The following is a 10,915-nucleotide window of genomic DNA, read 5'->3' on the forward strand; positions in this document are numbered from 1 at the left end:
ATCACAGGTGGTAAGGGGTGGTTACTTAAATAAGATTAGGAAGGAGGAAGGAGAGAATAGATACTGTGTCAGCGATAAAGTGTCAACTACAGGGACTCAGGGACCCCTTCAGCCTAGTCCTGTGTTGATTGACTAACATGAAGGAAGAAAGATGGACTCTGGAGAAATCTAGTAACTGAAAAGGTACCATATTCAAATTAGACATTTTATAATCCTTCCTATAAATAATGATGCTAAGCAGTCCAAACACAATATAGCTAACAAGAAAGTCACCATTTTTATTCTGCTGCCAAGATGATGCCATCTGCTATGACATCACAGGTGGATGCGGCAGCACGTTTCATCATGTAAAGTTGCCAAAGCAACATAGTCTGACCATAACAGTAGGGTAAGGTGGCAGCATAGAGACTGATTTTTTAAAGGTTTTTTTTTTCACTGTGAAAACAGTTTAGACTAAAACAAAAATTATTGTTGAAGAATATTCTAGCTTCCCAGTGGTAGATTAGCCAGACAAAAGATAATTAATTACTGTAGATCTATATTTTTTTGGACATTTCTTTTGGTAGGTTAAAATAATCAATAAATCCTGATGGGTTGGAACCTTCCATGGTGGGTCTCAGATGCTTTGTTTAACTTTTTAAATCTAATTCTTTTTGCATTTCTTCTCAATACGACACATGTCTGTGCAGATGTGTGGCTTTTTTTTTTATTTTAAGAGATTTTTTTTCTCTATCGACTTCTGCCCAACTTTTACAGATATTTGATGAGGCTATTCCACTGCTGTTTCATACCTGCACTCCATAGTGTTGGCCACAAAGCTAGACAAATAGAAGATATTTAATTATACTTGTTGGTGAATTTTTCTTCCTTATTTTATTTTCTATTCCACCACCAATTTTCCAAAATAATTTCCCTTATTTGTTTTTTTTTGTCAAGGATTTGCCCCAAATTAATAATGGGTGAAAATGCAGCTTACAACACAGAATGGATCTTATTAAAGAAGCCTAACTTATACTGCTTTACCAGACTGAAATGTAATTTGGTACAACTCATTTCTCTTTTCAGTTAATGATTGAAATTTCCATATTCCCTATGAGCAACTGAAAGTCAAGTGTCTCCATAAGGCATCAATACTAATTGTGCAAAAAACATGCAGCTTTCTCATTCATTTATTTATTTCTATAATTATTATGGAGTGACCATTATCTGTCAGAGCACTGTTGCAGGTGCTGAAGATACAACAGTGGAAGAATTCTACTTTCAGATACAAAGCACTAGGAAATCTATGTCTACAAACGCTGATGCTTCTTAGATCATTTCTGTATAGCTCGCTGCTGAACACTTATTTTATACCACTAGGTTGAAACCTGTTCACCATGACACGATACCTTTCCATGTCCAGATTTTGAACCAGTGTTGCTTTAGCACTTCACCTTGAGGTCCAGAGTTATAATAGTTCAAATTCATAGCCATTTCCTCCAAAGCTTATAATTGAACCAGGAAAAGTAAATCTAGAATGAGTTTTATTTGTGCAAAATGATTTCCAGTTAACTTTCCGCCTTTTTTCAAGTATCTGTCACCATGGCCTAAATTTATTTATAGTGAACACACAGTAAATTTGTAAACACATAAACAAAAGAACAATTAAAAATAATACATCCAGAGACTTCTAGTTTGCATTTAAGATGTAGGAAGCAGAAAAAAAATGTTGCTTCTACCTCCCATCAGAAGATTTCAGAAAATCAAAAGAAAATCTTAACTTTTCTTGAGAGTCTAGAAAGAGAAGAAGCCACACCTTTGGGAGAAGCAAAAATCCTACCCAGACCCTTATACCCTAAGGAACAAATACTTAAACTGTCAGTAAAAGGGAACAAACCCTTTTGCCCCCAGGGTATAGGTGAAGACTTTTTAGCTGGGGGAAGGGAAAAATAATAAAACTCTGTGATTAGATGAGGGGCAGGAAAATATACTGGGCCCAGATCATTTAATGTCTTCTACTCTGGGGGAAGGACAAGATCACCAAGAAAGCCCAAACTCTAAGACCCTTGCACATAGCGCCTATCTAAGAATGGGGCAAGCCCAGCTGGCGTGGCTCAGTGGTTGAGCATGGACCTATGAACCAGGAGGTCACAGTTGGGTTTCCAGTCAGGGCACATACCTGGGTTATGGGCTCAATCCCCAGTAGGGGGGTGTGCAGGAGGCAGCCCATTAATGATTCTCTCTCATCATTGATGTTTCTATCTCTCTCTCCCTCTCCCTTCCTCTCTGAAATTAATAAAATATATTTTTAAAAGGAAAAATAATAAAAAGAATGGGTTAAAAACAGAGCAACAGAGAACTTCCTTCATACCCCACTACCACTACTTGCTAGCAACCCACAAATAACAAGCAATAGCAGTCTACTTCTGTGTGAAAGGCAAAAGTATTGGAGAGACAAGTTCTCTAATGTTCAGGTACACAGAGAAGATCTAAAGCTGAGAATAGAGCAGGAACATTGACAAGACCATCCGGCAAACCACAAGGTAATACTAGAGGAATGAAACTAGTGAGGAACTGAAGCAACAAGAAAATTGAAACTACCTAATTTTTTGACCACATTGACTCAAACCCTGGCAGAAGAGGATGTATTCTTCTTTGCAAGAATAAATAATATTTACCTCACTCTCTACTATTTTATATACTACTAGGGGCCCAGTGCATGAATTCACACACCTAGAAAGAAACTGTGGGCTGTGGAACTGTGGTGGACACAGGAGCAGGTCTCGGCCCATCCTCCATGCCCCCACCTGGCCATTCCCCCTGCAGCCCCTGGTTCCCTGTCTGCCAGCAGCTCCATTTCTGCCACTGCTTCCACGCACTGACTGTGCGGGCCCGCTCGCACCTGCTGACTGCGCTGAGCGATTGGGGCCGGTACCAGTGGGGCCGGTGTCATCAGTGGGTGCGAGTGGCTGCTGCTGTCCTGATTGCCCCTCAGGAGTAGGGGGAGGTGGAGAAGCCCTCAGGTGCAATAAGGGTCAGCAGCTGCTGCTCGCACCCACTGATGGTGCCGAGCAATCGGGGCCGGTGCCAGGAGATGGCAGCAGGTGTGAGCAGGGCTGGCATCCGCAGCAGGTGCAAGCACTGGGCAGGACCACGGTGCACTGGAGCAAAGAATTTTCAGTAACCACCGGAGCCCCATCTTGGTCTGGCATCCCTGCTTACCTGCTCATCATCCTGCTGCAGCCAATGCCCGCCATGTTCCACACTCTGTCACCTGTTGCTGACATCCGCCATGTTCTGCACGCACCCCCTGGTGGTCAACGCACGTCATAGCAACTGGTTGTTTGGTTGTTCTGCCATTCGGTCTATTTGCATATTAGCCTTTTATTGTATAGGATATCCAGCATGTAGTAAAAAGATATAACAACCACTGTCAAGAGACCCATTAATCAAGCAGACCCATGGACTACCCAGATGTTAGAACTATCAGACAGGAATTTAAATCAACAATGATTAATATGCTATTAACGACTTTAAAGAAAAGATGGAGAACATGCATGAACAGATAGGGAATATCAACCCAGAAAATATGAAACTGAAAGAGTGTGCTAAATAAAAATTCTTGAAATAAAATACATTAGTAACAGAGATGAAAAACAACTTTAATGGACCCATTCATTATAAGAACATCTTGATTTTTGAGATGTTAAAAAATGAAAAGAAAATCTCTTAGAATTGATTATATAGAGGTAAACTATTTAATACAACATTCTGAGACAATTACTAATAGTATCTCTACTTTATAGATAAGAAACCTGTCTTAATTCAGGATGCTATAACAAATTACCTTAGACTGAGTGGCTTATAAACAACAGAAATTTATTTCTCACACTTCTGGAGCTGAAGTCCACGATCGGGGGCCTAACATGGTGAGGTTCTGGCTGCCAGCTTCTTGCATCCTCACATGCAAGAAGAACATCTTGATTTTTGAGATGTGAAGAGAGCTGAAAAGCTACCTGGGATTTATTTTATAAGAGCTCTAATCCCACTCATGAGAGTTTCACCTTCATGACCTAATTATATCCCAAAGGTCTCACCTCCCAATATTAGCATGTTGGGGGAAAGGATTTCAGCATATGAATTAGGAAGAACACAAATATTCATTCTATAAGAAAACCCAAGTATTTATAACAGTGCCTGACCATAGCAGACATTCAATAATTATTTGTTGAATATATTGAAAAAGTAAACTCAGCTATCTCAACCACACGTATTTCTTTTTCACAAGATACAATGGATTTTTTAAAATGCTGGAATATGTGTCCTGGTAAACAGGAACATGTTTAATATTTAGTGCTGTCTACTCTGATCACTGCCTTCAAAAGCTAAAATAATGCAGTGGTTATGACCGAGATTACAACAATAGTTTGCCTGGACTTGAATCCTGGCTCTAATACTTACTAGTTATGTGATCCTGGGCAAATTACTTAATGACTCTGTACCCCAATTTTATAGTTTTTAAATATGTTTAAAAACTACCTATTTTGGAGGAAAGATAGGGCTGAAATAGTGCCCGGGAAATATATAGACTCACGTGAAATCATACAAAGATTTACTGTTATTTATTGTGATCATTATGATAATGGTCCAGTTTGCAAAATAAAAACAATAACAAAAGCATTCCAGGGGATCAGGTCATTCAAAACACACTCAATTATGACATTGAATTTGAGAAGAATTTTATATAAATTGGACTTTATCAAAATTAAAAATTTTGGTGCATCACAGGATACTATCAACAATGAGAAAGAACCTAAAGAATGGGAGAAACATATTTGCAAATTATATATCAGATAAGGGATTCATATCCAGAACATATAAAAAAAAAACTCCTATAGGTGAACAACAGAAAAACAAACAACCCAGTTAAAAAATGGGCAAAATACTTGAGTAGACATTTCTGTAAAGAAGATTTAAAAAAAGGCCTATGGCCACATGAAAAGATGCTCAATGTTATTAATTATTAGGGAAATGAAAACTACAGTGAGATACAACTTCACAGTTTTAGTTTGGGATGATGAAAACTTTCTAGAGATGGATGCTAGTGATGTAAAATGTTAATATACTTAATGTCGCTAAATTATATACACTTAAGATGGTACAAAATAGTAAATTTTATGTTATGTGTATTTAACCCCAATTTTTAAAAAAAATAACACACATATATACACACACAAATGCACTCATATCTAGATCTCCCTAGTGGTTAATAATATCTTTAAATCTAAGCACCTGTCATTCTTTTTTCTTTTGTAATCCTCACCTTAGGATATTTTTCCATTGATTTTTTTTTTTTTTTTTTTTTTTTTTTTTTTTTTTTTTTTTTTTTTTTTTAGGGAGAGTGGAAGAAAGAAAGAAAGAAAGAGAGAAACATCATGAGAGAAACACATCCATTGATTGTCTCCTGCACGAGCCCCGATCCTGGGCCAATGAGGAGCTTGAAACCAAGGTACGTGGCTCTAGACCAGAATCAAACCTGGGACCCTTTGGTCTGTCACCTGATGCTCTATCCACTGAGCCAAATGGGCTAGGGCGTGTCATTCTTTTTTGAGTGGCCTCTTGTATCCAACCTATTGATAACAAGGTAAATGTTTAAATAAACTTCATCTTGTGGTCAGATCCAACCAGTCTTGCCCTTCCAAATTATTCATTCTAGAAGTATGACACTCTCTTTTATGGGTGGAATTGGTGTCCAACCACAATTCATATGTTTAAGTCCTAACTTGCGGTATCTCAATAAAACTTATTTGGAGATAGAATCTTTTAAAGAACTAATTAAGTTAAAATTATCTCTTTCTGGTGTTTCCTAATCCAATATGACTGGTATTCTTATAGGGAAAATTGAGACACATACTACAGAGGGATGACCATATAAAGACATGGAGAAGACAGCCATCTACAGGTCATTTGAAACCATGGAGAGAGCTCTCAGAAGAAACCAACGCTGCTGCCACCTCTAGCCCCAGTGTTGTAAGAAAATAAATTTGTGTCTTGTAAGCACTCAATCTGTGGTATATGTTACAACAGCCATAGAAACTTAATATTTGCTAAGTCTTTGAGGGAAAACGCCATTTGCTAACACAAAGAAGCAAAAGAACTTCTTGGATAAAAACTATGGTATTTGACTATGGTATTTCTCCCCAAAGGTTAAGCTTATTCCTACCTATATAATTTGCCTTTCAGATAAAAACACAACATATTGTATGCCCTAATTTTTTCCTTTTTCTTTAGTAAAAGACTGTGTGAGCTCCTACTCCTGGGGACATACTTTGTCTCTTATGCTCTTCTATCAGTCTTTACAGCAGACACTGCCATTTTTAGACACTGCTAAAATGCTATAGCTTCCATTACTTAATATGAGCTTGTTCTTTAATTTCTTTTTAATTTTTAAAAATGTGCCAAAGCCGGTTTCGCTCAGTGGATAGAGCGTCGACCTGCGGACTCAAGGGTCCCAGGTTCGATTCCGGTCAAGGGCATGTACCTTGGTTGTGGACACATCCCCAGTAGGGGGTGTGCAAGAGGCAGCTGATCGATGTTTCTCTCTCATCGATGTTTCTAACTCTCTATCCCTCTCTCTTCCTCTCTGTAAAAAATCAATAAAATATATAAAAATGTGTTATAGTTTAGCTGAAAAAGTAATTAGCTTAATTTTGGTTATCATTTCAAAAGAGAGCCCTCAAGAGCTTATAATCAATTGTTCCAAAGCAAAATTTATGATGAAATTCTGAAAAACAAATAGAGTTACAACATCTTCATGTCTTAGGCTGAAAACAATCTAAATTATTGCACAGGATTATTTTAAAACATTTTTATGTAAAGAAATATTCTATGTGTTTTATGTGTAATAACCAATTTAATGCTTACAATATCATAGAGATTCTTAATATCCCAGTGAGCTTGTTACTTGACCACATCCTAAAGCTAGGGAATGAGAGAACTAGATCTGTGAGTTGTGGCAGTGTGGTTCCAGGGTCCACCCTCTTAATTGTTGCTCTTCGAGGCCTCCTCCCACTTTCACACCAGTTTTTACTTCTGTGACTCCAGTTAGTTGTGTTAGAAGTTGCTTTCCATGATATATGTCAATCGACTTATTAATATGTAGATGCCATCTCATACTGGGCTGCATTATAGTAATTTCTTCAAATTACATTTCCAATTCATTGTCTCTTCAGGCCTGTTTAATTTTCTGTTTCATTCAGCCATTGAAATATATGTGTGTATTTAAAATCTGTAAGTCTTATTTAGTTCTTTCTAAAATCTGCTTTATCATTTTTCATATTCTATTTTTCCCTTTCTTTATGTCTTTTAACCTTTTATAAATGTTTATTTCACGTTTTCCTTAGCTCATGCCAATATGAAGTCTTTGGGCATTCTAACTCCTTTACTTATTGTCTCTGCTATCTCTCTTTTGTGTGTTTTGTAGGTTTTTTAAAATTGTAAACCATATTTTATTAAATACTATCTGTGAAAATCCCAAGAGCCAGTATTGGGCATGTTGATTGCAATGATGTGCGCATTTACTTCCAGGCAGTCCCATCTTTTAGCTCCCTCCTCTGCTCGCTTACTTCTGCTCCCCACTCAGGTTTCAGTTCACTATTACTGTTACTATTTATTTAATTCTTAGACCCTCTGAGATTTCCTCTCTAATAAATGCAACAATGCATTAAATTATGTTTATTGCATTTGTGTAATTCATCATTAACTATATATTTATCCAGAAAGCCCTTTAGAGTAACTAGTTGGCCACATTGGTGGAAATTGAAATCTGAGCCTTTCTTTGGTAAGTTAAAATGTTCAGGTCAGGCTTAGAGTTTGGGTTGTCTAAAATTCTAAAAAATTTGCATTCATTCCCCAGGAGGATAGCACACCATCTGATTATCCATGTCTAATTTTTCCAGACTCTCTATTTTTCTAATAAGAGCAATTAAAATTAGAGGGATGGAATAAATGTCCAAGTTACTTCTGCAACTGAACAACAATAGAAAAATGATTAGCACTTCTCACTAGGAACCAAGAAACTTTACAGGTTTATCCAAGTTGTATGTGAATTGGACTCAGAAAAAAAAAAATCCAAAGGCAATGGTGAAGTAAGAGATCTCCTAGCATCAGACTGCTTGGCCTGTAGAAGTAATCTGAGATGTCCAGCAAAGACCACTTCCCCACCCATTTGGGGTAAAAGCCACATTTTTTTCCAACTTGAGCCTGATCAACACTCATAAGGTAGAGTTACCGTAAATTATAAGCAAGGAAAATTTACCAGTTGATCAGATATTTTCGAGTCCTGGATACATTATATAGTACCTCTTTTTGAGAATATATGTGAATAACCCAAATCTAGATGCCTTACTCTCCAAGACTCAAGAAAGCATGTACATTTTTGCATTCTCAGACTGATAACAACTGGGTGGTAGTATTCCTAAGGAGATTTTGCAAAAGTCTTGCTTCACCAGAAATGCCCACTTCAAGGGCTTGGGGTCTAAGAGGATTTTGTTTTCAGGGCTCTAAGAAGACAGAGGTCACTTTGGATCATAGATTAAGATTAAGGAGTAAGGGAGATCTGTCTTAGAGACCTATCTTCTTAGATCTGTCTCACCTCTTTTGGTAATGAAGATAGCAAATTAAGTATGCTTAAAAGAGTAATATGGACAGATCTTTCTGAAATCAGTATATAGGTTGTGTAAATAACACTTGCTATGCTCCCAGTGGCTGGTGTAAGGCTTGACATTTCAAAGGCTCTCAAATATTTGTTGATTAAATTTTTAGTAAGACTGAATGAATCTTTTTTGAGCTTTAGTGACAGTGTTGCTTTGTGCCACAGGATGGTGCTATGAAACCGCTCACAGACACACGAATAGCAATTTGATGCTTCCTGCCCTTCCAAGCAGAAGATATCTCTCTCCTGTCTCAGCTTTTCAAACCATCTCAATATGAACATCATACAGCTGTTTCTTTCTGAGAAAAGATGAAACATTTCTGATTGATTCCTTTATATAATGACTTTATTTTATTTATTTTTTTTTACAGTGTAAAATTTTTATATTTAGAATTAGGCAGCTGGACTCAGTTTAGATGATGCCAATTTTGCTGGCAACATCCAAAGCATCATAGTCAGGAGCCAGTCCAACATCAGGCCTGATCAGGGTGTTGACCTTGGCCACATCAATGCCATAGAGCTTCTTCACTGCCTGTTTGATCTGGTGCTTGTCGGCCTTGACATCCACAATGAACACAAGTATATTGTTGTCTTCTGTCTTCTTTATGGCTGACTCCTTCGTCAGGGGGAACTCAATGATGGCCTAGTGGTCAAGCTTGTTTCTCCTGGGTGCGCTCTTCCGAGGATATTTAGGCTGCCTCCGGAGCCGCAGTGTCTTTGGCCGTCGGAAGGTGGGTGACGTGCGGATCTTCTTTTTTTGTGTGTGGCTGTGGACGCCTTTCAACACTGCTTTCTTTGCCTTCAAAGCCTTTGCTTTGGGTTCAGCTTTGGGAGGGGCAGGGGCTTCCTTCTTAGCTTTCGGTGCCATCTTCGTAAAAAGCATGACTTTATTTTTTTAGAGCAGTTTTAGGTGCACAGAGGAAGATACCGAGATTTACCATATACGCCCATACATACAAAGCCTCCCCCATTATCAACATCATCCACCAGAGTGGTACATTTGTTACAAATGATGAATCTACACTGACATGTTATTATCACCCAAAGTTCATAGTTTACATTAAGATTCATTCTTGGTATTGTATATTCTTTGGGTTTGGACAAAGGTATTCATTATGATAGTATCCTACAGAATATTTCTACTACCCTAAAAATACTCTGTGCTTTACCTACTCATCCCTCCCTTTGATTAATTCTTGAAAACAGTGATTGTGACAGAAACACTTTTCCTAAAATGGAATCCACACGAGAAGATTTCTACAGCTCTTACTCTGAGGAGATAGACACATCTGTGGAGTGTTTTTGTCGGGAGTGGCAGTGTAGAATAGTTAATTTAAAAAAGGAAACCAGGAATTCTGAAATTTGGGTTCCAGACTCACCATCTCCATATGATTTTCCTCAAAGTGGAAATGTTCAATTTGACCAGTAATTTTCAAAGTATGCTCTTGTTCCTCAATGGTTTAAGGAGTCTTCAGAGATGCCTCCAGCTGCCAAGGTTTTGCGTGTGTGTGCCTACATGTGCTTGAACACATGTTTGGTGCTTGGAGGATGTGCAAAAGGAGAATGAGAGAAGGAGTCGCTTTCAACCCTTTCAATCAGAATAACTTCATGTTAGGGATGGAGGAAGAAATATGTTTTGTCCTGTTTGTTTTTAAGAATGTTACCCTCTGTTCTGGCCGGTGTGGCTCAGTTGGTTAGAGCATCATCCTGTACACCCAAAGGTGATGGTGTGTATGGGAGGCAACTGATCAATGTTTCTCTCTCACATCAATGTTTTCTCTCTCACCCTTACTTCCTCTCTTTAAATAAAAGACATACCTTTGGGTGATGATTAAAAAATAAAAAAAATATTGCCTTCTGTTAGAAGAAAAATGTTTACAAATTACTGGCAAAATGATCTCAAGTGCCCTCCCAGGACTAACATTCTGTGGTTTTAACTTCTTTAGTTTTCTTGGTTGATTATTTTACTTTGGTCTACCTGTATGCAGACTAAAAAGATGTGGGACTCTGGATTACCCTGAAAGCAATGCCATGCTCACTCTCTCTATCACCCTGAGCTCTGGCTGACTGGCTCAAACAAACCTCCACTCAGGAGGAGGTATTTGTGGAGGATTGGAGACACAGAGCCTTCATGGTAATACAATTACTTGAAGATGAAAAGAGACCCACTTTTTATTGTGATCATGAGGAAGGACACAGGCAGAAACTGACTGCCAAGGCCCT

At 38.1% G+C, this 10,915-nt stretch overlaps 1 pseudogene across 1 annotated transcript; it reads right to left on the bottom strand.

Annotated features, from left to right (window-relative positions):
* Positions 1–9,104: 9,104 nt before the first annotated feature.
* LOC307103754 (large ribosomal subunit protein uL23-like) lies at positions 9,105–9,566 on the bottom strand (annotated as a pseudogene). The gene has a single exon. The product of its transcript is annotated as a large ribosomal subunit protein uL23-like (transcript).
* Positions 9,567–10,915: the final 1,349 nt, after the last annotated feature.

This window comes from Cnephaeus nilssonii (assembly GCF_951640355.1).
Source record: "Cnephaeus nilssonii genome assembly, chromosome: 7".
Classification (NCBI taxonomy): Eukaryota; Metazoa; Chordata; class Mammalia; order Chiroptera; family Vespertilionidae; genus Cnephaeus; species Cnephaeus nilssonii.